At 44.1% G+C, this 17943-nt stretch overlaps 1 pseudogene; it reads right to left on the bottom strand.

The window, feature by feature from the left end:
- Nucleotides 1-663: 663 nt before the first annotated feature.
- Nucleotides 664-13160, bottom strand: LOC131254158 (exocyst complex component EXO70H1-like; annotated as a pseudogene).
- Nucleotides 13161-17943: the final 4783 nt, after the last annotated feature.

Here is a 17943-nt window from a genome sequence, read left to right as displayed (position 1 = left end):
TTAGGCTAGCATTGAGGACTTCAAGTTTGGTTGAGCTCGGCATCCTGGGTTGAAATTCTGATTGGATCGGGTTAAAAGTTGGATTCTCCTGAGGTTGGGTTGGACCTTGATTGATCTTCAACCCTACCCAACCCAACCCAACCCACACCAACGTTGTTTCACTCCAAGACCGGGCCAATGTGGGTCAAGCTAATATTTTAGCCCAACCTCGGCTCTACGCACGAAAGTGATACTTGGGTGAATTCAAACCAATCATTAAGTAGCCCAACATCAAATATTCTGTAAGGCTCTTTTGTCAGTATACATTGGAATGAGAGAGTTGTTCCAAAAAATCACCAATGGCCAATATCCAAGTGTGGCCACCGTTGCATTTCTCGTTGTGATCTTAGAATAGTACCATAAAAAGTGTTATTAATACATGTGTCAGGGTGACGTGTGCATGGATGGTTCATGCATATCCTTACCTAACATGTATGGTTTTTACATGAAACATCACACTAATTGTAAGGATTTTACATGAAACATCACACTAATTAAACAATCCTATCCATCTAATCAGTGGCCATCAAAGCAACGATGAAGAAAGAAAATAGCTGGCGATCATATGCTAATAAGGATAAATTGAAGAGGTAACTCACCCCACAAAAACTGGCCAACCTTCCGTATAATTATACAATAAGATTACGTACAAATACGTATAAAAAACAGTATAAAATACCCCTCACATCGACCCCTGCGAGTGTGAAGACAAAACAGATCCAGACCCGGAACCCGAAATTTCCTTCCCATGAAACAAATTCGATAAATAATTCTCCAAATCTTCTGGTTCAAATCTCACAAAATTGCCACTCTCACCTCTCAACAGAACCCGATACTTTTCATAAAATGCCCGATACACTGGCACGATCTTCTTGGCCACCGAAACTTTAATCTCGTCCCTTAATTTTCCATCCGGCACAACCCACCCAGATTGGCTCCGATATGCGGATTCCAAAGACGAATTGAACTCCCGAAAACGCTCTATTATCATCTGGGGTGCAATCTCGGTGGCCAGATTCTGTGGCAATGTGGAAGCCACTTGCTCCATGCCATCTGCTCGTAATTCGCCACGTACTGCCGGACTGTCGACTCATGCTTGGAAATCCAGTCAGCTCCAATTACATAACGTATATCACAGCCGCATACTTTTGATACAACATATTGTGAATTGTTAGCGAGGAAGAGATACGACAACCCAACATCTTTGTATAGCTCGGCTTTTCCATCCAGCTTGCAAACAAGGACCAAGATCAACTATTCGAGTCTGGTCGATATCGCTGACAGCGGATTGTCTGCTGTGAGTGAATTTTGGAGCATTGTCTCCGGCATTGGATGCTGCACTTGTAATGGATACTCAGCAATGATCTCTGCAAGGGCTTCTTTATAGACGCTGAGGAAACATAGATAGTTCATTACGTAACGGGTCAGTGGGTGGAGCCCACTGCCTGGGACGGGTGATCGTGATGAATCCTTCTGCATTGCTGATTCGAATTCAGCTAACATGGTTCGGATTCCATCGCCGAGTTTGATGAGAGAGTTGATGGCCTGCGTTTTGATGGTGGATGCTGATTCATCGGAGAAGATGGACTCCATATAGGGCCAGAGCTCGTAGATTGTGTCGTAGAGGTCCAAGAATAGGAAATTCTTCTCAGGTTGTTTCTTGCATTTTCCAACGGTTTCCGGGAATTCAAAGAGGTGGGTCGCAGCTTCCTTGGCTATCTCGGAGAAGCAGGATTCTTTGACCGTGTTTGAGGTCATGAAGACGTGATCGCATAGGATCTGTTCGCAGTAGAAGATGGTTTTAACGGCAGTCTTCATCATGTTCACCCAGTTCTTGATCTTGTGTTCTGTTGATGCAAAAAACTGGTATGTCCTCCTTTATGTCCTCTTCCGTCCTATCACCTGCACACGAAGGAGACAATGGAGACCATGGCTAGAGCCAGGGACCCTCCGATGATAAAGTTAGGAATAGGATTGTATCAGAGGGTTTTTGGGAGAGTTTTTTTATACCTTTCACCTTGGAGATCTTCTGTATTTATAGGAGGGGGAGGATCCTATCGTGCCAGGATTCTTTTCCTGATATCTTGGAGATTTGGTGTCAATCCATTTCTAGACTCTAGCCGATCCCAAGATCTTCGGGATCGGGGATCCTTTTACTAAATTTTTAGCAAGGTATTTCATTTTATACCATTTCTATCATGCTCAGATGGGTCCAGGCCGACTCTACTGATGAGTGAGTCTCAGCTGGTTACAAGGGTATGGCTATTTTCCATCTGTCGGATGAGATGGAGCTGATCCGTAATCAATATTCTCTCTTAATCCGATAGCCGACTCTATAACTGACCTAAATATGAGTCGGTTTTATGATCGGTCGGGTGGCTTTTGAGCTTCGGGCCTTAGTCGGCCTATTTGGATATTGCTGCCTCGTTTACCGAGTCAACTTTATACATCTCATATATTGTCTTATGGCTCTGGACTTTGTAAGTCTCGATCGGGATTCATTTCCCACAATCCGAACTAAGTCCCTCTAGGCTTTTGACATGCTTGCCTCGGTTGGGCTTGTTGCCTCGGGGTCCCGGGCAGTGTCGGTAGAGTTGGTCCATTCCATAACCGAGTCTCTAGACTTGTTCAATTTTTCCCCAACAGTAAGCCTCCTTACTCCTTGTGTCAACTATGATGATGCTAAGGAGTAAAGAGTTCTTGAGTGGTTTGAACTGGGGCTGATGTTATGATGAAGCATTTAATGCTCGCAGGAGTCATGCATCATCCAGAACATGCGTCGGTTCATTGATCGAGGTCGCACGAGCGAGAAGCCGTTGGAATGTTTTTTCAGCTTACGAGGCTAGACACGTGACGAAGGTAGCGCTTGCGTCGTCCGAAGTGTGCCACGTGTCGGGCAGGGGAGTCGATGCGGCCATCGACTCGACTCCTCCTTAATTGCCCTTGCCACGTGGCGGGACTATAAAAAGGGAAGCGGGACGCTCCTCTCCCATTTTTGCCCGCGCATTTTCCTCTTCCCCAATTTCTATTTTCACTAGTTTTGCACTCTCCTCCATTTTCATTTTCGATTTTTGCTTCCACGTCCGTCTCTTTCTCGCTATCTCCGGTGAGTTTTTAACTCTCTGCTTCCCTTTCGCTTTCAATTTCAATGGCAATGCAAGGTTTCCAGAGCCCCCGGGAGGGAGCTTCCTGTGACAAGGGTGAAGCGAGGCGTCTTTAAAACATTTCGGAATCACCTTCGCTACTGGCAGAGATAGCTGCAGGTGTCAATTCAACTTTCTAGTATTCCGAAAGGGTGTCTAGAATTTTTACGTTGCACCTTGATTCGGCAGGTCCCTCTTGTAAAGGGGCATTGTTAGTGATTGCCCTTAGCAGACCCAACCCTCCTGAGGAGAAAACGGAAGAAGAGGATGAGACAGCCGAAGGATTCAGTGAGTCGATCCCTGTTAGGAGATTGGCAAATGCCGCTGAGTCGGCGGCCGAGGGAGGGGAGGCCGGAGATGAACAGAAGGGTCTCGTTCCCTCGGTTTTAACCAAGGTGGATCTAGATAGGATCAGAGCTGGGTACTATGTCCCGGACTCGGTCATTATTCTCCTCCCTCTCCCAAACAAATTACTCGACTACCCTCCTGCCAGGATGGTTTATCTTTGAAGTTGCTTTGTAATGTGGCTTGCGTTTGCCCCTTTAAGGGATTGCTCGAGATCTGCTTTCTCGACTCCAGATAGCACCTGGGCAGATAGTTCCGAATGGGTGGAGGAACTTGTTCGGATGCTTGGTTTTGTGGGCTGAGATGGAGCAGCCCCCACTGACTATCGACGAGTTTCTTTATCTGTTCCAAGTATGGCCAAAGCCACAACAGCCCGGCTAGTACTTTTTGTGCGCTTGGTGAAATAAGGGCAGTCCTTTGATAACTGATCCTCCTACCTCCAACAAGCATTGGAGAGATAGATAGTTCTGGGCGTGTGGCCACTGGGAGACTGCCGAGCTAGGGCTCATCGAATCTTGTATTCATCGGGTGTTCTCCCAAGCAGGTGACTCAGCGTCTGCTCTTTTCTTTACCTTCTTACACTATTACATTTTTGAGTCTGACCGAATGCGTTTTGCAGATATCCCTGAGCGAAGGCCAAAACTCGGAGTCGGCGTTTTAGCTCGGATTAAAGATCTAAAGGCACTAAGTCTGAAGCAGCGGTCTTAGAAGAGACTTCTTCAACTGGAGCATCTTTTCGATTCGGATTTGGACTCGACTTTGACAGGTACTTTCTGGCTGTCCTGTTGCATCCCTTTTGAATTTTTTTTAATTCGTCTTGCTTTTGATACAGAGATAGTTGAGGCTTGACCTTTCCTCCGTCCGCCTTCCAAGATACAGGCTCCTCTGAGATCAGATACTTGGCCTCCAAAGAAGTCGAAGATGGTCTTAAAGGCTAAGGGACAAGCCGCAATGACCATCCCGACCGTGATAGTTCTCGACACAGAAGAAGGGGCGAAAGTGGCTGATGCGGTGGATCCTGAGCCAGGACCCATTGCAAAGAAGGTTCTGGAGCAGAGGAAGGAGCAGAGGAGAGGAGAATCTTCAGGAGGGGAGATGACTCAATAGGAAATGTTGGCCTTCCAACGGGCCATGAAGGACATGGTCCCCTAGGCGATTTCCCATGGGAGTGAAAAGGACTTCGCTACTCTCTTCGAAGCTCCCCTGAGGCGGACTTTCTCTTATATAACGAAGATGCTCCTCGAGGTAAGAACTGAACTTTGCGCTTGTTCTGTTGATTTCTTCAAACTTAATCTGACCTTACATTTTTCCCTTACAGTCCGCCCCTTGTGCGCTCAGGGTTGGCTCGGATCTGTCCGATGCTCAGAGATGAGTAGGGGAGTCGGAACCACAACTCACTGCTACCGTGACTCGGCTCAACATAATGATTGGCAAGTTAGGGCTTGTTAGGAAGGCCGTTAAGGAAGCCAAAGCCGAGAGTGCTCATTTGGCCTCGCAATTGCAAGAGGCCCAGGAGGAGAGTCGGCGAAGTCGTCAGGCTCATACTTCTTCCGAAGAGAAGTTGTCTCAGCTAAAGACCGAGACAAAGGCTGTCATCAAGCAAGCCAAAGTCCAGGCCATAAAGGCCTTTCTCAAGTCCCGAGAGTATTTGGAGGAGCAGGACCGCTTATATCAGGAGGTTACATTAAGTGTGTGGACTTGATGGAACAATCCTTCCCCGACCTTGATCTTTCGGGATTTGACGAAAGTGGCTCTGGGTCTGAAGGTCCGGAGGCTGAGACAGCTGGGTCTTTCGACCTGGCGGCTGATCTCGAGGTTACTTCCGAGGCTGCTCCTGAGGTGGCGCTAGAGGTTAGTCTAAGCAGCGACAGCAGGTGAAGCCAATCCACCTCCTGAGTTATCTCCTGGTGAACCTTGAAGACGATTTTGGATTGCAAAGCATGCCAAGTACTTTAAGCAAACCAAACTTTAAGCACTTTAAGCACACCAAGCTTTAAGCACTTCATACACACCAAGCTTCAGTCGGGTTCGAGAGCACTTGCTACCGAGAGGGGACATCGCGTGTCTCAGCCGACTCTTCTTCACATTTGTCCTTGTCATGTTGTCGATGTAATTCCAAAGTAGGAACTAGTGTAATTCGATATAAAACTTGCATTGATGAATGAATATGTTAATATTCATATTCTTTTGGCTAAAACTTGCTCATCTGACAAATGAATGCAATTAATTGCCCTTGTCCGACGGCCGACTTAGGGATAATAGATTTTTAGATGCTCGGCATTCCAAGGATGAGGGAGTAATTGCCCAGTTAGGTCTTCCAACCGATATGTCCCAGGTCGGATAGTGCTTGAGACAACATAGGGTCCTTCCTAATTAGGTCTTAGTGTGCTTGCGCTAACCTCCTTTGTGTTCAGGAAAATTTTTCAGAGGACCATGTCCCCCGCTTAGAATCGTCTAACCTTGACTCGGACATTATAGAACAGAGATACTTGTCGTTGCCGAGCCACTATCCGTAGCTGAGCCATTTCTCTTTGTTCTTCCAAGAGGTCGAGTCCGAGAGCTAGCATTCTTTGTTGTCTCGTTCATTGAACGAGCTACCCTAGGCTGAAGGTAGTCCGACCTTGATCGATGTGACGGCTTTTGATCCATATACAAGGGAGAAGGAGGTATCTCTCGTGGCCGTTCGGGTAGTAGTTCGATATGCCCATAGTATTTTAGGAAGTTCTTCGGCCCATGCTCCCTTAGCTCGATCAAGTTTGGTTCGAAGATGCTATTTGATGATTTTGTTGACTACCTCGACCTGTCCATTCGTTTGAGGATGATGGGGAGATGAGTAGACATTCCTTATTTCGAGATTGTCGCACATCTCTCATTACTGCCTATTGTCAAATTGCTTTCCGTTGTCGATAATGATGGTCCGAGGTATGCCGAACTAGCAGATGATATTTTTTCAGACAAAATCTGTGATTTTTTGTTCGGTTATCCTAACTAATGGCTCAGCTTTGGCCCACTTTGTGAAGTAATCCATTGCGACAATGATAAATTTGGTTTGGCCTTTCCCCAAAAGGAGTGGCTCGATGATGTCGATTCCCCACTATGCGAAGGGCCAAGGACCGGTCATAGGGGCTAGCTCTTCGGGTGACTGTTTCGAAACGACTGTGAATCGTTGGCATTTATCACAACTCTAGACGAGCTTGCGAACAATGTGTTAAACGATCGGCTAGTAATACCCTTGCCGTAAGACCTTATGTGTAAGCGATCGTCCTCCCGAGTGATTTTTGTAAATCCCTTCATGGATTTCTCGTAGTGCATAATTAGCCTCATCATAATTTAGGCAGCATAACAAAGGAGTAAAGAAAAAATCCTTTTTTTGTACAGTACCCCATTGAGTATGGTATAACGAGAGGCTCGGATCTTCAACCGTCGGGCCTCGGCACGATGATGATAGTGTGAGCTTGAAAGTCGGTTCCAAATCGATTGAGTGTACGGTCGACCTAAGCGGGTCTTCAACACTCGGCTTAGCGACATACTCGATTAGAACGAACTTGGGTATATCGTTTTCGTCAGCAGAGGCAAGTTTTGCCAATAGGTCGGATTTGACATTTTCTGTTCGAGGGATTCGAGTGATGATACATAGTTGAAAACCATCAATCAACTCTTTAGCTTTCTTCATGTAGGCTTTCAACTGCTCTTTACGTGTTTGATACACATTGGTGACCTGTTTGACGACCAGCTGTGAGTCATTAAATACATTGAGATGAGTAATACCCAGTCTATGTGTAAATTGGAGGCCGAGCAACAAGGCTTCATATTCTGTTGTATTATTCGAGGCTTGAAATCCAAGTCTTAAGGCATATTGCATGTAAGTTTGATCGGGAGTTTCCAAGACGACTCTTGCCCCACTTGCCTTAGAGTTGGATGAGCCATCGACATAAAGCCTTCAGGGGGTTGAGTCGGGCGATGACTCGAGAGAAGCAGTCGACTGGTTGGTTAGTTCATCTATAAACTTGGTAGGTGAATTAGCTTGCGGTGTAACTTCAGCTATAAGTCTGCCACAACCTGTCCTTTAATTGCTACCCTTAGCTTGTATTGAATGTCGAATTCACTGAACTCCATTGCCCACTTCGTTAGTCGGCCGGAAGCTTTCGGTTTTTGAAGGATCTAACGCAGTAGGAGGTTGGTCATGACTATAATAGTGTGAGCTTGAAAGTATGACCGAAGTCGTCGTGAGGAGACAATTAAGACTAGGGCCACCTTCTTCAGAGGCAGATATCTGGTTTCTGCTAGTAATAACGCCTTGCTAACGTAATACACTGGCAATTTCTTCCTTTCATGTTCGTGCATCAAAGCCGAGTTTACGGCTGCATTAGAAACTGCTAAATATAATAGCAAAGCTTCTCCAGGCTCGGGTTTCGATAAGAGGGGTGGAGATCCGAAATGCAACTTTAACTGCTGGAACGCTGATTCGCACTCTTCTATCTAATCTACCATTTGTTGTCCCTTCAATTGTTTGAAGAATGAGAGACATTTATTGGTAGCTCAGGAGAGGAAGCGGTTGAGTGCGGCTACTTGTCCAGTTAGCCTTTATATATCTTTGATCATTTTTAGAGATTCTATGTTAAGCAATGCTTTGATTTTCTCTGTATTCACTTCGATACCTCACTGGTTGACTAAGAACTCGAGGAATTTACCCGAGTTTACCCCAAAGGCATACTTGCTCGGGCTCAACTTCATCTGGTATTTACAAAGGATAAGAAACATTTTTTCTAGGTCGGCAATATGATCGGCCGCGTGTATACTTTTGACGAGCATGTCATCATTGTATACCTCAATGGTTCGGCCGATCTGTCGAGCAAACATTTTGTTCACTAATCGCTGGTAAGTTGCTCCTGCATTCTTTAAACTAAATGGCATCATACAGTTACAGTAAAGACCTTTGTCAGTAACAAAGGTAGTCTTAGATTTATCTGACTGATGCATTACAATTTGATTGTATCTGGAATTAGCATCCATAAAACTAAGAAGTTCATGTCCTGTCCAGCTATCCACCAACTGATCGATCCTTGGAAGAGGGAAGCTGTCATTTGGGCAGACTTTGTTTAAGTCGGTACAGTCAATACAGACTAGCCACTTCCCATTGGCTTTTTTAACGAGTACGACATTGGCTACCCATTCCAGATAGTATATTTTTTCGATGAATTTAGCCTTAAGGAGGTTGCTGACCTCTTCTTCGATGATGATGTACCTTTCGGGGCTGAGTGGTCATTGCTTCTATTGGATCGATTGGTAGGTTAGGTCGATGTTGAGGCGATGAGTCATCACCAAGGGATCGATCCCAAGCATATCTTCATGACCCCATGCAAATACATCAGCGTATCGTTGGAGTAAGGATACCAGCTTATCTTTCAGGGGCGACTGCAGGGACAAGCCAATCCGAACTGTCTTAGCTTCGTCTATCTTGACCAAAGGTATTGGGATAAGATCTTTTACCAGTTGTCCTCGCTCATAGGTCTTGGCCCGAGGGTCCAACGATTCAATCGTGGTTACCTCGGCTGGAGTTTTTACGGCTGTCGCATAGCAGCGCCTTGCGTCCTATTGGTCACCTTTGACAACTCCAACTCCCGACTCAGTTGGGAATTTCATGGAGAGATGATATATCGATACTACAGCTTGAATAAGATACAGAGAGGGTCGACCGAGTATAGCGTTGTAGATTGATGGTTGGTCGACTATCAGAAAGTCGACCAATATTGTCGCCTGATGTGGAGGGTTTTCAGTGGTAAGTGGTAATGAGATGACTCCTTCGGGGAGTGTTCGTCCATCGGAGAATCTGATCAATGGGGTGTGAACTGGCCGTAACGTCGATCGTTCAACAACCATTTTGTTGAACGCTTAAGTGAACAATACGTCTGCGAACGACCTTGTATTAACGAGAATGCGAAATACTTTGCGGTTCGCTATAGTGAGGGTGATGACTAATGCGTCATCATGTGTATGATGAATGCCCCGAGCGTCTTCATCGGTAAACGATATGCAGTACTTCTTCATTTTCTTTTCTTTCGAAGGCCGAGCTACAATCAGAATTTTGGACTTAGGCCGACTGATGCTCCTGACGTGATTTTTTCGAGCATTGTTTGAGTCGCCCCCGCCTCGGGGACTATCGACAATGGTCCTGATTTCCCCCGTGGGTTGGTTGTCACCCGAACGTTCTTCCGTTGTCCCGGTTCTTTTGACATGCTCTCTAAGACGACCTTCTCGAATGAATCTTTCAATTTATTCTTTCAAGTGATAGGGGTCACTCGTATTATGCCCATGATTACGATGGTAATGGTAGTATTTGTTTTTATTTCGTCAGTTCGGATTGCTTCGGAGTCTATCTGGCCAGTTGATAAACCCTTCGCCCTTAATATCCATTAAAACCTACTCCTGTGGTTTATTGAGCAGGGTATATGTTAAGAATTTGTGGTCAGGCCACTTACCTGATCTACGTTCATTGCGAGACCTATCATCTTTACGTTTCTTTCCACTAGCCGAGTCAACTTCTTTCTTTCCTGACTCTTTGGCCGGAATTTTTGAATTTTGAGCGGCCTCACGCAGGATTCGGGTTTCTTCGGCATCCGCATACTTATCCGATCGAGCCATAAATTCTATCAGAGTGGTAGGTGGGTTCTTGTCCAATGATGCTAGAAACGACTTGTTTCTAACACCTTGCATGATCGAGTTAAGTGTTGTTTCGTCCGAATGTTTTCAGACTTGGAGTGACTCGAAGTTGAAGCGCTTGATATAATCTTTTAACAGCTCTCCTTATTTTTGAACTATGCTGTTCAGATGCGTAGACGGCTTTAATTTTTTCTTCCCACCGATGAAATTGGTGAGGAAGGCATCGCTGAGCTCTGTAAACGAGCTAATGGACTTTGGTTTCAACTGTTTGAACCAAAGCCGAGCCATGTCGGTTAAAGTAAGGGAGAAAGCTCGGCACATAACGGCATCCGAGGCATCATGCAATTTCATATATGTTCGAAATGATTCGATATGCTCGGTTGGATCAGTTTTGCCGGTGAAGGGCGTAATCTATGATAGACGGAATTGCTCCAGTAACCGAGCTTGCATTATTTCCTCTGTAAACGGGGATGCCTTTGCCTCGGGTCTCATCTGACTCAGATTTCAGTTTCACCTGATATTGACGATCTCTTCCTGCACTTCCCTCTTGAAATCTTGAAGGTCAGCTTTTCAGGATTCGTCACTATCGGCCGTACCCTTAACCGGAGGCCTGCTGTGCCTTCTCTGATATTTCATGACGAAGATCGGTGGCAGGCAGCGGGGCGATCATGGAATGAGTAAGTGTAGGCTCGGCCAAACCCTGGTGTTAACTTTGTTGAGGAGTAAATCGCAGGGCAACAGGTTGAGGGTCAGCGAATTATTGTGGGGCTGGGGCAGCTGAACTTGCTGACGATGAATTTGTTCCAGCATTTGCTTCATAAAGTTTATATCAGTCCTGAGTTCCTAGACCTCCCTATCTGATCGCCCATTCCCTCGGTTCCTCTGAGTATGCTTGGTTGAAATAGAGGTTGCTGGACGAGCCATAGAACCCTATCGGTTATTTGATCAGTTCCGGGCCCATTGGGCACCATTCATACCTGGTGGGCCTTCTGTTGTTGAAGGTCCAGTGACAGCGACCTCATTAGGCTCGTTTTGATTGGTTCTTCTAGTTCTCGCCATTGAAAATCTGTTTGAAGCTTTTCGATAGAGCTTGGACAACGACTTTTCGTATCGTTCCTACAAACGGCGCCAATCTGTTGATGCAAAAAATTGGTACGTCCTCCTTTACGTCCACCTTCGTCCTATCACCTACACACGAAGGAGACAATGGAGACCCTGGCTAGAGTCAGGGATATGGTCGTATCAGAGGGTTTCTAAGAGAGTTTTTTCGTACCTTTTACCTTAGAGATCTTTTGTATTTATAGGAGGGGGAGGATCCCATCGTGTCAGGATTCTTTTCTTGATATCTTGGAGATTTGGTGTCAATCTATTTCTGGACTCCAGCCGATACCGAGATCTTCAGGATCGGGGATCCTTTTACTAAATTTTCGGCAAGGTATTTCATTTTATACCCTTTTTATCTTGCTCGGATCGGTCCAAGCCGATTCTACTGATGAGTGAGTCTCGGCTGGCTATAAGGGTAGGGCTGTTTGCCATCTGTCGGATGAGACGAAACCGATCTGTAATCAATATCCTCCCTTAATCTGATAGCCAACTCTATAACCGACCTAAATATGGGTCAGTTTTATGATTGGTCGAATGGCTTCTGAGCTTCAGGCCTTAGTCGACCTCTTCGGATGTTGCTGCCTCGTTTACCTGTCAACTTTATACATCTCGTATACTGTCTTATGGCTCTAAACTTTGTAAGTCTCGGTTGGGATTCATTTCCCACAATCCGAACTAAGTCCCTTTAAGCTTTTGACATGCTTGCCTCGATCAGGCTTGTTGCCTAGGGGTCCCGGGCGGTGTCGGTAGAGTTGGTCCATTCCATAACCGAGTCTCTGGACTTGTTCTATTTTTATCCCAACATGTTCTAAGACCTCCTAGTCCATCTTCTGTATATGATTGGAACTCATATGTTGCAATCTGAGCCGATAGAGTCCTTCATCCATGATCGATTTTCTAATGATTTTGTATATCCTCACTCATTCCTTGCTATACCCAGATGAGATCATGCACTTCGCAATGGCCTGGAGATCCGCCATGGCAATTGATGCCTCCCGTTCGACCTCCTGGATTGAGTTCCTGGCAATCTGGATCTCATTCTTGGACCCCACATCGTCTTCAAAATCTGAGAGGCTCAATTTCACCCTAGTCGATCTGGGGCCAGACACAGACTCTGGGTCCAGTTGATTGCGATTAATGGCCAGGATCTGAGAGAATTCCTTCTCAAGCCGTTTCATCGCAGTTTGCATGAGAGTTTGAGCGTGGACGAACTTCTGAGAGCTGGATCTATGGTTCATATAGAAATGCATGGATCGTTGGAGGTCTTTTACTGATTGTAGGAATTCTCTCGCTTCATTGCGGTTTTCGTAGAAGAGACAGGTGATCTTAGAGTTGGAAGATGACTCCGGGTCCCACTTGGTGATGATAGATTCAGCGGTGGCGATGGTTCCGTCCACCATTGTTTCTGAGAGGGAGAGATGGAGTGGAGAGGAGGGACGAGTATGGGTGTGAAAAGGGGAGGAGGACCGAGTATGGGAAGGAGAGGAGGTGATGGAAGAGGAAGGAGATTTTGAGTGGTGGTGGGAGAAAGGAGTCCTCGTTCCCTAGGTCGACGTGTGAGTGATTTGATGAGATTGGTAAGGGTTGAAAGGGGATTTTTTTGGATTGTATTTTTGTGGGGTGTTTTTTTTCTTTTTTTTAATTTTTTAGGGGTGATTGTGTTGTATTAGAACTAGGAAGAGACGATACTGTTGTAGATCGGGAGGGGTTTTTATAGGAGTGCGGATCCGGTGTTTCCTGGAAACACCAACCACCTGCATCTAATATCATTACTGGTCACATCACTGCAAGTGCCACATCACCAGCTCCTTTTGAGTGCGGATCCTCTGTTTCCTGAAGCCAAGAACTCCCTGACTCCAGCGTTTCCATTGGTCAACATCACTGTAAGCGCCACATCATTAGATTTTTTAAATATATTAAAAAAGTACATTTAATAAGAAGTATAAAGGACACGTTAAATGAAAGCGGTTTGCGTGCTGACTAACTCAGCATGGTAAGCATACTGAGTAAAGTCTATGGAGCCACCGTCATTCGTGCATTGTGTCAACTCCATCCATCTCTTTTATCATCTAATTCTAGGGTTTTACAACAAAAATTAATCATATCCAAAAGATCAAGTGGACCACACCACTTGAAACAGTATGAATTGAATTATACCGTTGAAATGTTTTTGGGGGTCCACAGAAGTTTAATATCAAGTTGATTTTTTTTTTCCATTCATTCATGTCTTTATGATCTTAAGAACAGTTTGGATAAAAAATAAACATCATTGGGGGCTTAGAAACATTTCAATGGTGAAAATCAATACTTCCGCTGTTTCCTTTGGTATGGTTTACTTGGGCTTTTGATATACTTCAGTTTTGGGCTCAACTCCTAAAATGATTTGAAAAAATGGATGAATGTACGGCGTGGATAAACCACATGAATTCACAGTGGGCCCAATAGAGTTTACTCAGTACGATAAGACTCGGTATACAATCCGATTTCATGTGCCTAACGGGGACGCGGATTTCCTATCAAAGCCTTTTGCAGTAAGATCCTGTGCAAGGATTTCAGATGGGCTCATTGCGATGTTTATGATAAATCCAACCCGTTCATCCATTTTTATATATCATTTTAGGACATCATACCAAAACTAAGGTGTATACAAAACTCAAATGGGCCACACGAGAGGAAACAGTGGGGATTTAGTGTCCACCGTTGAAATATTTATATGGCTACAAAAGTTCTGCATCGGTCTAATATTTTGGTGTTTTCACTTCATCCTAGTAAAAATGACCTTATAAATAGTTTGGATGACATATAAATATCAAGAGACCTAGGAAGGTTTCAACGGTAGGAATTTCTTTCTCCACTGTTTCATCTTGTTTGGCTCAGTTGAGTTTTTAATCATCCTAATTTTTGGTTACATGTCTTAAAATGAGCTTTAAAAAATGGATGAATGGATTGGAATTCTTATAAACATCACGATAGACCCCACCATACATCCCAACGCTGGAACTTCATGCAAAAGGCTTTCCCAAGTGAATCCACATCCACGGTTTCCATTGGAAACGGATTGGCTACTCCCCTACCACTCGGTGCTATGTGGGCCCATCATGATGTATGTGTTTCATCCATGCCGTCCATCTATTTTTCTAGATCATTTTATGGTCTGAGACCAAAAATGTGGTATAACCCAATCTCAAGTGGACCACATTACATGAAACAACGTTGAATGAACGTTGACCATTAAAAACTTTTTGGGGGCCATAAAAGTTTTAGATCAAGCTGATCTTTGTTTTTTCCCTTCATCTAGGTCTTTATGACCAAACCAATGGATTGGATGTTAAATAAACAGTACGGTGGGCCTTAGAAGGACTTTAATGATGGATATCCAATCACCATTGTTTTCCTGTGGTGTGGTCCATATGAGACTTATATCCCTGTCATTTTTGGGATCAACCCCTAAAATTATATGTAAAAATAGATTTACGGAATGGATGAAACACATACATCATTGTGGGGCCCATAGAGCACTGACCACCACCACCACTGGCTGGTGGTAGGGCGAGTAGCCAATCCACCACCACCACTGGTTAGTGATGTCACCTATTTATATGAGTCCCACCATGATGTATGTTTTATATCCACACCGTCCATCCATTTGGAGAGATCATTTTAGGGCATAGCTAAAGAATGAATCAGATCCAAAACTCGAGTGGACCCCACCACAGAAAACTGTGGAGAGAGTCACGCCCACCATTTATGTTACTTTGTACTGAAACCTCATCACCTTATCTATTGTATCTCGTCACTTTGTACTGCAACCTCGTCACTTTGTCTAGTGAACCCCATCACTTTGTACTGCAACCCCATCACTTTGTCTATTGAACCCCATCACTTTGTATTGCAACATCGTCACTTGGTCTACTGTACCCCGTCATTTCGTGCTACAACCTCATCACTTTGTCTACTGTACTCCGTCACTTTGTCCTGCAATCTTGTCGCTTTGTCTAGTGAACGCCGTCACTTTGTACTGCAACCTCGTCACTTTGTCTACCGAACCCCGTCACTTTGTACTGCAACCTCGTCAGTTTGTCTACGGAACCCCATCACTTTGTACTGTAACCTCGTTACCTTGTCTATTGTACCCCGTCACCTTGTACTGCAATCTCGTCACTTTGTCTAATGAACCCCATCACTTTGTACTGCAACCTCGTCACTTTGTCTAGTGAACTCCGTCACTTTGTACTGCAACCTCGTCACTTTGTCTACTAAACCCCATCACTTTGTACTGCAACATCGTCACTTTGTCTACTATACCTTGTCACTTTGTGTTGCAACCTTGTCACTATCTACTGTACTCCGTCACTTTATGCTGCAATCTTGTCACTTTGTCTAGTGAATCCCGTCACTTTGTATTGTAATCTCGTCACTTTGTCTACTGAACCCCATCACTTTGTACTGCAACCTTGTCACTTTGTCTACTGTACCCCGTCACTTTATGCTACAACCCCGTCACTTTATCTACTGAACACCCTCACTTTGTACTGCAACCTCGTCACTTTATATAGTGTATCCCGTCAATTTGTGCTGCAACCCCATCATTTTGTGCTACAACCCTATCACTTTGTCAAATGAACTTGTCACTTTGTCTATTGAAATTTCGTCGTTTTATTTGACAAGTTGCTACTTTATCTAGTGAAATCCTCTCACTTTGTCTCGTGGAACTAAGTCACTTTATTTGAAAACTCGTCATTTTATCAAGCAAAACCCTATCAATGTCTAGCAACCCCATCACTTTATCTAGTGAAACATCGTCACTTTGTCTAATGGAATCTTGTTTCTTTGTCCAATAATCACGTCACTTTGTCTAGTAGAACCTTGTCACTTTGTCTATCACCTCTTTCACTTTATTTAGTGAAATCTCATCACTTTGTCTCACAACCTTGTCACTCTCTGTCTAGTAGAACTTCGTCACTTGATATAGTAGACCTTTGTCATTTTGTCTTACTGCATAGTCTCTTTGTTTAGTAAAACCTCATCACTTTGTCCAGTAACCCAATCACTTTGTCTAGTGAACTTCATCACTTTGTCCAACAGCCTCGTCACTTTGTCCAGCAACCTCACAACTTTGTCTAGTAAAACCCAATCACTTTGTCTCCCAGCCTCGTCACTTCGTTTAGTGGAACTGGGTCACTTTGTCTGGCAATGTTCATCACTTTTTTCAAGAATCTTTATGTAATGGAACCCCATTTTCTTTGTCTCATTTAACCTTATTACTTTGTTTAGTGGAATCATGTTGCTTTATTGGGTAACCTCGTCACTTTATTTAATATAACTCTGTCACTTCGTTGAATAACTTCGTCACTTTGTCTAATGAATCTTGTCATTTTGTCAGTGGCCCCACATGATTTAAGGCCTACTTTGAATTGTGCCCTCTATAATGTAGGTTAGAGGTGGGTACCGAGTCGATTCAAACCAAGTTAGGGCCGATCCCACTCGATTTAGTTTTGAAATAGGCCTGACCCGAACTCGATTTGACTTGGTACGGAGTCCAACATGCCTAACCCGATACAAGTCCGGGTCTGTCCTAGACTAATTTGGACTAAATTTGACCCGATCAGAAGTATCGATTCAGGTCAAGTCTTAAAATAATATGAGAAAATGGATGAATGGAGTAGATATACAACGCGTAGATCAAGGTGGGCCCACAGTGAGGATCCTAAAGACATCACTCATCCTGGGCCACAACGAATATTCCTTGTTAATCAAGAAGATTTTGTATATATATATATATATATTTTTATCTTATAAAATTGTCGTAAGATGACATGACCTAATTAAATTTTAGAACAAAGAAATTAGAGGTGGATTAGCTACCAACACGTTGAGTAGCTAGACTCGCTACCGAAGTGACACCACCAAGTTCTGTGGGGCCCACCATGATGTACGTGCTGTATCCACATTGTACATCCATTTGGAGAGATCATTTTAGGGCATGATCAAAAGAATGAGGTAGATCCAAAGCTGGAGTGAACCCCACCATAAAAAATAGTGAGGAGAGTGACGTCCACCGTTGAAGCCTTCCTAAGGTCCATTGTGATTTTTATTTGAGATATAACTTGTTCATAAGTTAACACAAATATTAAAGAAGTGGAAACACAAATATCAACTTGATCTTAAACTTTGTGGCCCTTAGAAATTTTTAATGGTGAGCGTACTCTCTTCACTGTTTTTCTTTTTTTTTTTGTGGTGAGGTCCACTCGAGTTTTGGATCTAATTCATTCTTTGGCTCGTGCCTTAAAATGATCTCACCAAATGAATGGACAGTGTGGATACAAAACATACATCATGGTGGGACCGACATAACTACGTGACATCACTTTAGTAGCGAGTCTCGCTACTCAACCTATGCACTGAATCTCTAAATGAAAACTTAAATAAAAATCACAGTGGACCTTAAGTTAACATAGACATTGAAGAAGGGAAAACACAAATATTAAATTAATGGAAAAGTTTTGTGACCCTTTGAAGTTTTTAATGGCAGCCTTGACTCTCTCCACTATTTTTGTGTTAGGGTCCACTCGAGTTTTGGATCCGATTCATTTTATGACTCATGCCTCAAAATGATCTCTCCAAATGGATGGATAGTGTGAATACAAAACAT

This window comes from Magnolia sinica, chromosome 8, assembly GCF_029962835.1.
Source record: "Magnolia sinica isolate HGM2019 chromosome 8, MsV1, whole genome shotgun sequence".
NCBI classification, from domain to species: domain Eukaryota; kingdom Viridiplantae; phylum Streptophyta; class Magnoliopsida; order Magnoliales; family Magnoliaceae; genus Magnolia; species Magnolia sinica.
The sequence above is the reverse complement of the archived record's forward strand: the minus strand, read 5'-3'. Positions and strand labels throughout refer to the sequence as shown.